Raw genomic sequence first — 13,406 nt, 5'->3', positions numbered from 1 at the left:
CTCACTCCACAGCCCCCATCCCTCCACAGCAGAGGCAGAGCACCCTGGAACATGGGGGGCAAAGGGACCAGTTGCAAATGGGAGCAAGGTCACCCAGACCATTGGGGAGATGCTTGCTCTGGATGGCCAGCCCTTCACCTTTGTTGAGCGGCCAGGATTCAGGCAGCTCCTGGTACTGCTGGCTCCATCCTACCAGGTGCCTGCATGCACCACCTTCAGCAGGATGTTGGTGCCCTCCCTATACAAAGCATGCAGGGAGCACTTGAGGGAGGATATGCACAAGGCAGGTCCACAGGTGACCGTACACTTCACCTTGGACATCTGGAGCAGCCGGGGTGGAGATCATGCGTACCTCTCCCTCACAGTCAGGCCATCAGTGGGCTCTCCTTCATGCCAAGGTGATGGATGAGTCCCACACAGCAGCAGAGATAAGGGGGGCCATGAATCACATGGTGCAGGGGTGGCTGGGCACTGGGCAGGCTGAGCTCACCCGCGGCTTCATGGTCACCGACAATCGGACCAATGTGGTCAAGGCGGTCCATGAAGCCAGCTTTGCTGGTATTCGCTGTGTGGCACACAATTTATATCTGATTATGAGGGATGCTTTGGAGGGGGACAGTGCTGCCGGTGATGGTGCCAGCAACACCAGCAGGCTCGTTTCCAGATGCAGGAAGGTGGCAGCCTACTTCTCCGGAACATCAAGGGGGGCAAGATGCTGCAGGACAAACAAACAGAGCTAAATGTCCCACAACACAGAATAATGCAGGATGTGGAGACTCAGTGGAGCTCCACATACCTGATGCTTGAGAGGCCAGTGGAGCAACAGAAGGCTATCCATGAGCTCGCCTTGCTTGGGGAGATTGGGACCAGCGGCCCCCTGACCAAAGCTGAGTGGGATGCCCATCTCCCAGATCTTGCTGGTCCTCAAGCCCTTCCTTGAGGCCACCGAGACCCTCCATGCCGCTGATGCCTTCCTCAGCCAGGTGGTCCCCATAGTGAAGGAGCTCCGCAGCCAAACGGAGAGCTTTCTGGGGGCCAATGTTCCTGGCTAGGGCAGGCCGCTTTCACCAGATGTGCAGGCACTGGTGAGGCGGCTGAAGGAGGGCCTTAAGAAGAGGCTTGAACCCTTGGGGTCCAACACAATGCATATGCTGGCCACCATCTGTGACCCAAGGGCGAAGGGAACCATATGTGGCAGTGAGACACTGAGTCACTGCAGGAAGGTACTTATTAAGAAAGTGACGGAGGCGGAGAAGCGGAGGCAGAGGGAAGTGGAACAGGGGGATCCACTGCCTGAACCCAGCCTGCCATCCACAAGCCAGTCTTCCCCTCCACCACAGGCGCTGCCAATATGGGCTAAGGCCATGGCAAACATTAGGGGGTCCAGACCCACCAGACCCCAGGATCAGGCAGACAGCCCTCACACCGTGGTGTCTGCCTATCTTGCGGAGCCTGTGGAGCCCCTGGACTGTGAAACCTTAGCCTACTGGGCAACCCGCAGCCCAATGTGGCTGGATCTGGCCACAGTTGCCCGGGATTACCTGTCCTGTCCACTGACCAGTGTGCCAGGGTGTTTAGCATAGCTGCAGATGTTGTGACACCTCACCATACCTGCTTGGATCCTGCTTTGGTGCAGCAGCTGGTGTTCCTCAAGGTGAACCTCCCGCTGCTGGGCGTCCCCAAGCTCCAGGTGCAGACAGAGCGAATGCTGCCCTCCTTGCTCCATCTGGATCTCAAGTTTTGTCTGTCAGCAGCCTAAGGTGCAGTTTCCCCCAAACCCCAGCACCTATCACTGTGAAAGTTGGCAAGATTTGTGGGCTCCTCAGGGGCTAGCAAGCCTGCAGTTTTGAGCTCCCTGTGGCTTTGCACATGGAAGTTACAGGCAGTTTGCTCTCAAGAATTTGGGGTGCAGTTTCTCTGCACCCCCTGAACTTATCTTGTTGAACCATGTCATGCTTTGTGGGCTCCTCGGGAGCTACTATTCCTGCAAGTTTCATCAAGATCAGACAAGAAATGGCAAAGTTATAGCCTGCTTCGTCCCTTATAGCCTATGGGGAAGTCGAAGCAGCTCAAATATTTGACTGAGCTTTGACCTTGAGTCGAAGCGGACAGCAAATCAAAGCAGGACCCAGTTTAATATTCAACATGGCTGTTGAATCGAATATTACCTGCTCTGCACAGCCCTAACCTCTGGACCCTCTCTTAACTTCTTCATGACCCTTTAAAAATCTGGAGCTCAAACTTGCACACAATACCCCAGAGAAGGCGTAACCAGTTCTGAGTAAAGTAGCACCATCTCTTTCTATGTCTTGCAGTTAATGCTTCTATTGATACAGCCCAAAATTGCATTTGCCTTTTGTGTAACTGTGTCAACTACAAATCCATGCTGAGTACATAGTCCATAAAGACTGCTTCATATTGAGACTATGGGTGATGTTGCTATGGCACTGTGCTTCCAGAAGGAAGTGCTGAAGCACAGCATAATATGGATGGTTACTGCGCCATGCACACAGCACACAGGGAGATTTTGCTGCTACCTCACCATAGTTCCATGCCAAAACCAGAGAGCACATCATTACGGTGACATAGCTGGTGATCATGTGTAGACCTGCATGAGCACTACATTGCCATAGCGAACCATGTAGTGATGTACTGCATCACTACATCACCATAAGGCAACATGTAGATGCATCCTATGGCAGGTAAAACACACAGTTGGGGTCCACCAGGAATCAATTTTATGGAGGGTGCCCTGGTAATGCATAAAGTCTCAGGAAGGGGAAAAAAAATCAGTTTTAGTGAAATTTGGCAAAAATATCCAGTATTTTCACCCGCACTCAATGGATTGCCTTTTTATTCCCCATGAAATGACATTTCTGTCTCATTTTTTTTTTACTCATCAGTTGGACAGAGACAATGATATAATGAAATACAAGTATGTGCCCAGAAGAGCTGGGAATAAACTAGAGCAATTAGTGAGGAAACCATATATTTTACTGGGGAAGCTGGCAGAATACTACAGGTTATAATCTGTGCTAAGAGTTACTTTAGCTTCAAGAAAACCAAGTTTCAAGTATTATAGCCTTAGGTTTGAACAAAGGCTATAAACACATTGTGTTAACTAGGAAAGAGTTACGATGAACTTAATTGAACACCCCCATTAAAGAGAAACTCAGAAGGCTTCATTAGCATGTCTTGGTTGTGGTACAATTTTATATTTTGCCCACAAAGGATTTTTCCACAGTAATATATTTAAGTAGCAGAGAAGACAATGTTTAAAGGTCAGACATTAGAATGGTTCACCTGTAGTATAATAGTTATTCTGTCAGTGCTTCCTTTAGAGACGCCTATTTTAAGTACTTGCATCATAACTAGGTTTTAATGATCTTCACCATTTTGGCATAAAAGATTTTAGCTTAAAAGCAAATTATTTCACTCCAGATTTTCTTTTAACAGCTTGAACAGAAACCTCACATTGGCCACTATTAAAGTATATAAGAGCTATTAATTTTTACCAGAAACATTATGGATCTTTTAGTTTACTTTATGGCCTGTGATGAATCTTTCCTCCACTGGCATTGGTGAGCTACATAGATTTGTTGCTGTTGAGAATCTGGCCCCACTACATTTTTTAATTGTATTAATTTGTTTGCTATTACTATTAGATAAATATGACTAAGGGCACGGCACATGACACATTTACTGTGGAAAAGTTTACCCTGGATTTTACTCTACAGTAAATTTAGACTTTACATTTTTCTAGGTTTAATCCAGACTACTGCCATCATAATATACCCGTGGACATCTGTAGTCCAAATTAAAATTGGCTCCAGTCTGAATGAACTAATCCTCACTGAATGAGAATTAAAGTTAATATAGACTACAGCAGTCTGAACTAGGCAATTTAAACTGTATTAATTAACATGTATTTACAGCAGGTATCTAGAGCTTGCTGTTGCTCATGCCCACTGTAGCAAGTGAACTCATTTTTGTGCCTCTGATTGTGAGTGGTGGGCAGTGTCCCAGTGCCCCCTGCCTTCTCTACTGCAAAAGTGCAGAAATGCATGAAAACCTCCCTGATGGACAATGATCATCTATTAACCCTTAATTTGAATTGAAATTTGATTTGAACTGGGTGATGTGAATCAGTGAGCACTTTAGAAAACAGTAAGCACTTCCATAAATGGCCCATGAGACTAGCTTTTCCCTAGCTGGCTGCCTGAAATAGGCACTGTTATAGTTTTGTCCATAGGCCTGTGCAAAGTGGCTAGTATTCGCTTTGGATTTGGATTCAGCCAATTTGGGGGCAGTGATTTGATTCAGTGATTCAAATCACTGTCCCAAATCAATTTGGCTGAATCACCAAATCTGATTCAGACATTCGGCCGCCACCAAATCAGCCGACTCTCCTAATTGAACAGGCCTCATCCCACGCCCACTCTCCCAGTCCTGTCCAGCACTTTAAAAAAAAAAAGCCCCATATTCATCAGCTCCTGCCAGGGAGGGGGGCAGTCCCCGCTGCCCCCCCACTGGCCCGCACTGGATGGTGGGGCTCCGCCATGAGCCCTCAGCAGCCCCAATGGCTGCTGCAGCATCCAGTGAGTGCAAGGCTTTTTTTTTTTTAAGCACCAGGATGCTGGGGCCAGGAGGGGCAGCCATTGACGGGGCTGGCAGAGCAGGCAGCAGGTCAAGGGGTGCTCAGGAGGGCTGGAGGAGTTGGCAGGGGATGGGGCCTGGTAGGGGTCCTCCCATGGTCCCCTCCCCCTCCTCCAGCCCCTCCACCCACTACTTACTGGCACAGAGTCCGGGTCCAGCTCCCTGTAGTGGCAACTGGGGATTGTCTGAATCACCTCCTAAGCTTTTCCAAATCAATTTGGAGGCTTCAAATCAGTTCAGACCTTTTTATTGGTCTCCCGATTCAATTTGGATTCGGAGATTTGGCTGCCAAATCTGGCCAAATCTCCTCCAAATTGAATCAGCAACCAAAGCTTTGCAGGGCCCTAATTGGCCACCAGGGGGCAATCTGAGCTGATTTGCAATAAGTAAATGGCAGGCCTGAAGTGAAAGTGACAGTGGTAGTTGATACACAACATATACACCAGAGTAACCATCTCTGGAGTGAATTTACTTTCAACTTCCTTAACAAAATGAAAACAGTCTTCAGTAATAGTTGTGTGCGTCCATGCCCTTAATCATGTAAACAAAATTGTGTCTAAAATGTATAGGTTATCCATGCCTACACAAAAAATGTGTAGACAACATGTAAGTGTGATGGTTGATTTAAAAGGTAGGTATACTAAACAGAACTGGCTGCAGTTTTTTCTAGATTTTAAGTCTGAATGAAATGCCAACTGCTTTTGTGAGGAGATGAGTATGAGAATATTACTCAAACTGTATAGCACTGGATAGGTCCTGGGATGTGGAACTGTCGAACTGATTCTTTGGAATTTGGAATGAAATAAATATAGATGGAAAAGGATTAGATAATCCAAACAGTCCTGATTGGATCAGGGGAGAAGTTTGTGTTGGATGCAGTATGTCACATAGGTGTATATAGATATATAGGGGAGTAAATAGAGTAATGCAGGGCCCCACAAGGGAGGCACACCATAAAGCAATACAGGACAACTAGAGACAAGGCACAGCCATGGCTTCATGAAGACTGAAATGATCAACATAAGCCACAGGACTGGAAAACTGAACATTACTCAGTTCTTCTATATCTGCTAACCATTGTATTTTTGTAACTGAAAGATGACAACCTACTGTGCTAAGATGCTATAATTAAGTTAAATCATGATGTGGACCATGTCCTTTACCTAATTTATTTGACATGGCTGAGTTTGCAAAGTCTCACTACTAGTTTGCCATGGTTCCTCCTAAAATAAATGTTTATATTTAAATTTAAACCAATCACAAGAGTTCTCTTACATAGAAACTCCCAGAGAGTAGCATCAACTGTCCATAACTAAACTCTAAAATTGAAACATGCAATTGGCAGCAGAGCTAAGTACATGTTAAACTCTTTGAACAAGTCAACCTGTTTAGGAAGCTTCTGAAATGTTCCTTGAATTTATGGTTTTGTGGTTGAGACTCCAATGTCTCAATAACATACCCAGTGAAATCAATGGGAAATGTTTTTATTTGGTGCAGCACCAGCTTTGACTGGTGGAGAAAGCAAGGTGAGATACAATATTAGCCCCGCTTGTGTAGGCTGTCCAGGAGGATGCATTCATTCACCATGTTACACCGGAGTGCTAACTACCTCCACCCTCAGCTACTGTTGTATATTTTTGAGGGTGATATTGAGTGGGGCACAGACAAGCACCTTGTCCTCACAACTAAATGAAGGCTGAAAATCTGATACGCATTCAGCAATGTAAAGAACAGTTCTCTTGGGTCTTCATTTAATTTCAGATAACAAATCATCTTAGTCTGGTTTGATTAACTCCAGTACTTAATGGATTAAGTAATTCCTGATTCTTTAATTCTCTTTTTTCAGAATATAGTCAACATTAGAAGATTTATGCCTTAAGGGAGATCACAGATTATTGCATCAAAAAAGAACTGGTCATATTGGTCTTCTCACAAGTAAGTTCTTTTTTTGCTGAGTTTTTTTTTTAAATCTTGCCATCTCTTTCTCAGTTTTTGTCTCTGTGATACTGACCGTGATAATGACACCCAGCTGCCAAAGATACCATTAGACTGACTGGCAAATTGAATAGTGAAGAAGCATGCTTAATCCTGTGCCTCCAAGTGGACTGTGGATTTGAGGTGCCACATCATCCTCCTCTCCTTGCTTAGACCTTTCACATAAGGGAAGGCTCCTATCCTCCCTTGCCTTTTGGTTCCCTTCTCCTGATTGCCCTGCATTTGCTCTTTTGAGTTTCTCCCTCATCTTGCCCACATGCCCTCCCCAGGTGTTCCAGCTGAGCTTTAATATAGTTCTCAGAATCTCTTCAACCCTTCCCAAGCTTGTGGGGAGCTAGACCACCCCATCAGACAGCCCAGAAGGTTGCAAAGTCTGTGTAGATGAACATTCAAAAGGCCCTGGGACTCCACCACCTCTTCCTGAACTGTTCTGCCCGTGTCAACAGGGAAGGAAGATTTATTTGCTCCTTGTCTCTCATCTTCCTGGAACAACAAACACTCTTTGGCATCAATTTTTTAACAGAACATAAAGTTTAAGGAAGAGAGGATTGCTCTTTTGGTTCCAATGTGGAACCCGTTGACAAATCCAGTGATGGTGTCTCTCCAAGCTGGAAGAATTTTGGAATTTGTCAACAGTAAGAGTATGAGAGATGGGGTGGAGGTGTCAGATAAAGCGATCAAAGTATTGAAGGGAATGGATAGGATCAGAGAAAGGAAAAGAGAAGAAGACTCTGGTTAAACTGCAAAGAAGGAAAGGGAGTCCTCAGAATGTTTAGCAAAACAGTTGCGAGATAAATTGTCTTTTCAGGAATTATCGAAACTGAAATCGTCTTCAGAACTTCTTTCAGTTTTCCCCCATTGCTAAAGAACTAGGTTTATGTGAAAGTCCTATAAAAAATCATCCATAAACAATACAAACTACTCACCCTAGCTTCCCAACTCAAGGAAAACATGTTTTAAAAATCCATCTGAGAGTCTGTTCCACAAATATAGCAACGAAGATCCTCATATCACTACTGTGCAGCTTAAGCTACAGTATATCTCTCTGCATGCGTTTATAAAACTACTGGATGTAATTTGCTTGTTCTTGAAATATATTCCTCTTCAGATCATCCAGTGGGTGTTTATGAAATTCAATACCTGGTTAAAGGTTTGTTCAGCTTTGTTGATCATACTTGATCAGACTCTGCTGATAGGTAGCAAAATAGGACATTATCACTTTTTTCCACTGCGTATTTCTGGGATAGGAAAGTATGAAATACATAGACTATAAGGCAGCATTTGTTTTTTTTCACCTGTGCTAATTAATCAAGCTTAGATACTTGTAGTCTATAAATGCAAAACTTTGGCACAGTTCAAATGTACTATTTTGTACATATTGTTACCAGGTTTGCCCATCACTTTGGGGTGTGCTCATTTATTAGGGATATATTTCTAGGGTCTTGGCAATTCTATCAATGTGCTGCTTGTGTTACTTGTGTTTCTATATGGAGCTGTATATCTCCCTCCTGCAAGTCCTCACCCTCAATAGAGCTATCTTGCAGGACTCAGTTTCAATGGGGCTGGGTTCCTCCAGACACCAAATCAGCCATACACACACACATTAACGTGGCATGCCTGACCCGGCCAGGTTGATCAGCCTGGACAGGCTGACACCCTCATATGCCAAGAATCAGTTCATCAGAGCGACTATAAATTGCAGTCAGACACAAGCACACAGGTAAACAGCATACCTCTGAATCCAGCTGGGTGTCCAGATGACACCCTTATGGGCCAGCATTCAGTTCATTAGGGCACGTCTGAGCCAAACTGGGTCAATCAGTCTGTACAAGCTGATCCCCTTACGTGTTTCAAACTTGGCACGTCCCAATCTTTAGCTTCTTGATGAGCAGACCCCACAGTATTTTGGGGCTTCACAGGGATCTTTAGCTTAGGTAAAAGAAGCGTTGCTGCAGAGCAAGTGGGGAAGGAGAAGTAGAAAAGGAAAAATATACCCAGTTACCACCAGTTTGACTATAAAAGTTATTTATTGCTAAGTATATGAAATATATAATGGCACTAGTAGTAATAGACATGCAAAGGAAAAACAAACACAAACAATCACAGTATTCCCTGGTTTCACTAAGCATTTGGGGAAACTTAGCTCAAGCTTAACTAAAATAGTTCAGGTTCAGAATTTTATGCCTAGCGAGAAAAAACAAAAGAGAGAGAGCTAGGATCTCACCAGTCCAAGACATGGGTTGCAAAGCTGACAGGTTAAAGTTCTCAGCACGATCCTTGAAGGGAGACGATCTGCCTCCTTCAGCCCCTTGAGAAGAACAGCGGATGGTGTCAGCACACACACTGCTGCTTCTTTTACAGATATTTATACCCTCAGTTCAGCTTCTTTCAAGCATTCTTAATAGTGTAAATAATTGTCTTTTCTATTGACAAGGGGTTATCTGGTTTGGAACATCTCAGGAAACTGATTGATAATCAGGAAACACATAAGATTAGGGAGTAACCAGACACTTGAGAGCGAGCTTGAAATTCCTATGGATAGCAAATATACTGATGGGATATCTCATGGTTTCTTCAGAAACAATAGATAGCTTGAAGCTTCAGGGTTCTGGATTTTTACTTGCTGTGAACAAGCCTCAGGTTAGCAAGATTTTTCCAGATCTTACTATTGTCGTTTAACAGACTTAAGGAAATTATTGGAGTGTTCATAACCTTTGTGGGGGGAGGACTTCCACCAGTTGTCCCGGGAAAAGTATGACAACACTTGTGGTCAGGGCTCCAATGGGCTGGATGCTGTGATGAACCCTTTACCATTCTTCAAATGTTGCCCATACCCCCTCTGACTTGGTCTCTTGCCTCGGCATTCCCTAACCCGGCAACCAAGTTTTAGCCAATTAAGTTTAAATAGGCCTCCCATAGTGGGACTGGGGAATGTACAGCCTAAGATGCCTACAAAAATTTACTTCTGCTTAGAGGTGGCGGGGGAGAGGGGAGAGTCCTTTGTAAATCCAGATTAAAACTGGTCTGATAAATGCTGAGCTGGGTGTGTGGGTTGATTAGCATTTGGAGCACAGATTCCCCATCATGCAGTGCTCCCCTGGTTCTCTGATCCCAGAATTCACTGCAGTCTCTGCTTCGGGCTTTCTGTTCTCCATTTCTCATGTAAATGAATGGTCATCTGGTTCCATCTTGGATGCAAATGAGACCTAGGGCAGCTGTTTCACTCTTGTCACCCTTATCTGGAGGGTTTTAGGTGTGTCTCCCACTGCATCTTAATCAGTTTTGTTTAGGTAGAGGAGGGGAGGGGGGATTCTTTGTGAGTCAGACAGTCTGCGTCCTATGTCAGGGTTCCCCAAGAACATGAAGCTGATAGGTAACAATATTGGGTGCATCTACATGAGATACTACTGTGCAGTAGCTTGTTGCTACTGTACAGTAACACTAATTACTGCACAGTCATTTAGTACTTGGTTATGCAAGTACTAAATGACTGCACAGTACTGCGCAGTCTGCTGCTCATAATCTTTCATATGTAGTGAGATAATAAAAAAATTGATATAAAGAACAATATAACGCTTAATATTTTTATAACTGTTTGGATAAACCACATTATGCTTCTTACCTATGTAAACCATTTAATACACAAGGGAAAAAATAACCCACTGCATTTACATTCTGAAACTCAGTTTAATTTTATTGCAGGCTATATATTAGAAAATCTGACCTCATATTTACAGACAAACAAATGGAATTGTGGAACATTTGTTTGGTTTTCTTCCTATATTTCCACAAAAAAATCAACTTTTTTAAAACAAAATTTCCAGCATATTTAATTGTTGTAGGTATCATGAATGAGAAGAACTAAACAAGTTTTATCGTGGAACTGTAAGCAACTTCTGCAGAGCCTCCCACCTCTCTCTCTCTCTCTCTCTCTCTCTCTCTCTCTCTCTAACTAACCAACCAGACTTAGGAGCCATTTCCCAATTCCCAGTCTCTGGGGTTTTCTTAGACAGCATCTTTAAATTACAACTTCTATCACTACATCTTCCCTCTTAACAATAAGTACAAAAACCAACACAAACATTGATTAACACTCATCTACAGAGGAGAGGTTACTAACGCTTCACTCTGGAGTCTTCACCCCTCATTTCCCTCTTCCCCCTTTTCTGCAGCTCTTTCAGCAAGTCTCTGTGAGTCTTTCAGGAAGTTTTACTTTCTTTTCAGACCAAGGAGGTATCAAATCCAGCTTCTGATGTTTTGGGTGGGAAGCTTTTCCTCCAAGTCTCAATAGACTTGAGTCCTTTTATTGGGAGCCAACTGACTTGCACTTTTGACAGCTGTGCTTTCTCTGTATAGCACAAAGTTCATTAGCTATAGACTGTTGAAGCTGATTTCCTGCTTCGGCTTGATGTTATTTGCATTTGTGTCCATAGGTACATTTCTTTTAAGGACATGGCTGTTTCTTGTGTTCAAGAGCAATTAGTTTCTTCCTAAGAAAACTGCACATTTTGGTGCTGTAAAGAAAGCCAAGAGAATCATCAGGAGGCATGAATCTTGTTTCTTGTTGTGCTGCAAGCACACACTTGACCTGGTTCAGTTTCTCACAAGCTGCCACACCCAACTTGGTGTCACCACTCTAGGTACCATAGTGAACTGGAGTTTGTATACTTTATTTTAATATCGTATGCTAGCAATGTATCACCCTGGCACTTGTACATTTGTTCCTGATGAACCAATTATTTTGATGTTTGTTGGATTCACTTTTGGTCTCCATTTTAATTTTCTGTATTCATACTCTGGTAAAATATTTACCTGAGCTCCAGTGTCTAATGAAACTGTTTGATTCTACTATATATATAAACAACTTCTCTTCCAGTGTATGCTCAACTGTGTGTACTTGAGGTTTCTGTGTTTGGGATCTGCAGCACCTGGCAAAATGGTTCCTCTTGTTAAAGTTAAAACAGGTGAGGCTGGTGAACTCAAACTGGTGGGGCAGGTGGAGCATCACACGGGAGCCGGGGTCTGGATTTTGCAGCCGGTCAGGAGCGGGGTGGGGTTTGTAGCCAGCAGGGAGCAGGGTGGGTTTTGCAGTCAGCTGGGAGCAGGAGGGTGGGGGGGTTGCAGCCGGCAGGGTACTCCAGCCCCCCCCTCTGCTTCCAGCCAGCTGCAAACTACCCCCACACCCAGTTGGCTGCAAATTGCTCCCTGCTCCCATGTGCCACTCCACCTGCCCTACCAGTCTGAGTTCACCAGCCATGCCTGAATTAGACAGAGATTTTCAAATGCAACACAATGTTTGGGGCCATGTTGTCTTCCACAGTGGCTGCATGCTGACTCTTTTGCTCTTTCTCCCTTAGCATTCTCCTTGACAGTGGAAAATTCCACCCTGTCAGGTGGCTTTTTCTGGCCACATGCTTTGATGCCTACTCTGCTGTCAACCCCTTTTGGTATATTCAGCTCAGCAGCTTGGGCCATCACAGTTTCTGCTGCCCTGGACATGTGGATAGTCTTTTCTAGGAACCAGTCTCCCTCATGCAATAACCTTTCTTGTAAGACTACAGGTACATCCAGATGAACACACATGTGTATTTCCCCAGGAACAACTAGCAGTGACACATGTTTGGGCCACTGCTAGTTGTCCCTGGGGAACACTCCCACATGCGCACTCTGGTGTGGGGCACATTTCCCTGAGTGGGGTAGGGGAGCCTGGGGCCAGCACCTGGGCTGGCCCCAGCAGTCTTACCTAGGGTCCTGGAAGCCTCCTGGGGCTGCAGCTCTGGCAATCCAGGTGCACAGAGCCTGGCTGGAAGCTGGCACATGGCTCTGGCTGGCCAGGCTCCAGTTTCGGGTGGTGCACGCTGCCACCATGTGCACCACTGCACTTTTTTTTGGCGTGCTTTTTTATTGATACCGGGATTTCTCAATATCTAAAATTGGCTCCACACTGCAATTATGCAGCACAGGGAACCAAATCATGTGTGCAGAGTGTGTTTTTTGGTGCCACAAAAACATCTAAGGCACCACAAAGTGCACATGTGTGCTCACCTGGAGGTACTCTACCTGTGAAGGAAGATCACTTCCTTTCTAGAAGCCCTTGTCTGTCCATGTGGCTCTGTTTCTTCACTTGCTCTCAGTTTCCACCTGTGTTTTCAGTTTGAAACTCAAGTGCTTTCAAGCTCTTTCTCATTCGCCACTCTTGAAACCATGTAGTGATCACCAGGTTCAGTAAACAGATGTATATGTGAATGAGAAGAATTAAAACAACAACATTTATTGTGGGTCTGTAGACAACCACAGCAGACCCCTTCTCTGTCTCTCTCATACTAACAAGACTCAGACAATCATAGGACTGACCTCAAGGATCATCCAGTCCAACTGTTCATTAGAGGCAAGTTCATTAGAGGCAGGTCCTGTCAGACCAACCTGGTGGCCTTCTACGACCAGGTCACCAAATCCTTAGATGCAGGGGTAGCAGTGGACATAGTCTTTCTAGACTTTCTGAAGGCTTTCAATACTGTCTCTCACCCTGTTCTCATTAAAAAACTGAGGGACTGTGGTGTTGACACCTACAGTCAAATAGGTCGCCAACTACCCAGAGAGTGGTAGTAGATGGGTAATTTTTGACCTGGAGGGACGTGGGCAGTGGGGTTCCGCAGGGCTCGGTCCTCGGGCCTGCACTGTTCAACATCTTCATCAGTGACTTGGACAAGGGGGTAAAAAGCACCCTGTTCAAATTTGCTGATGACACTAAGATG

At 44.7% G+C, this 13,406-nt stretch overlaps 1 protein-coding gene across 8 annotated transcripts in view; it reads left to right on the top strand.

The window, feature by feature from the left end:
• The window catches only part of LOC109313731 (poly(rC)-binding protein 3-like), an 894,664-nt gene that overhangs the window by 570,216 nt on the left and 311,042 nt on the right, over positions 1 to 13,406 (top strand). For all 8 annotated transcript variants that reach the window (XM_019540495.1, XM_019540503.1, XM_019540512.1 and 5 more), the window contains exon 4: positions 6,503 to 6,591. The gene's annotated coding sequence lies outside the window, so the exon portion shown is untranslated. The remainder of the gene's footprint in view (positions 1 to 6,502; positions 6,592 to 13,406) is intronic.

This window comes from Crocodylus porosus, unplaced genomic scaffold (assembly GCF_001723895.1).
Source record: "Crocodylus porosus isolate Cpor-Errol unplaced genomic scaffold, CroPor_comp1, whole genome shotgun sequence".
Classification (NCBI taxonomy): Eukaryota; Metazoa; Chordata; order Crocodylia; family Crocodylidae; genus Crocodylus; species Crocodylus porosus.
This window is presented reverse-complemented; position numbering and strand designations above follow the sequence as displayed.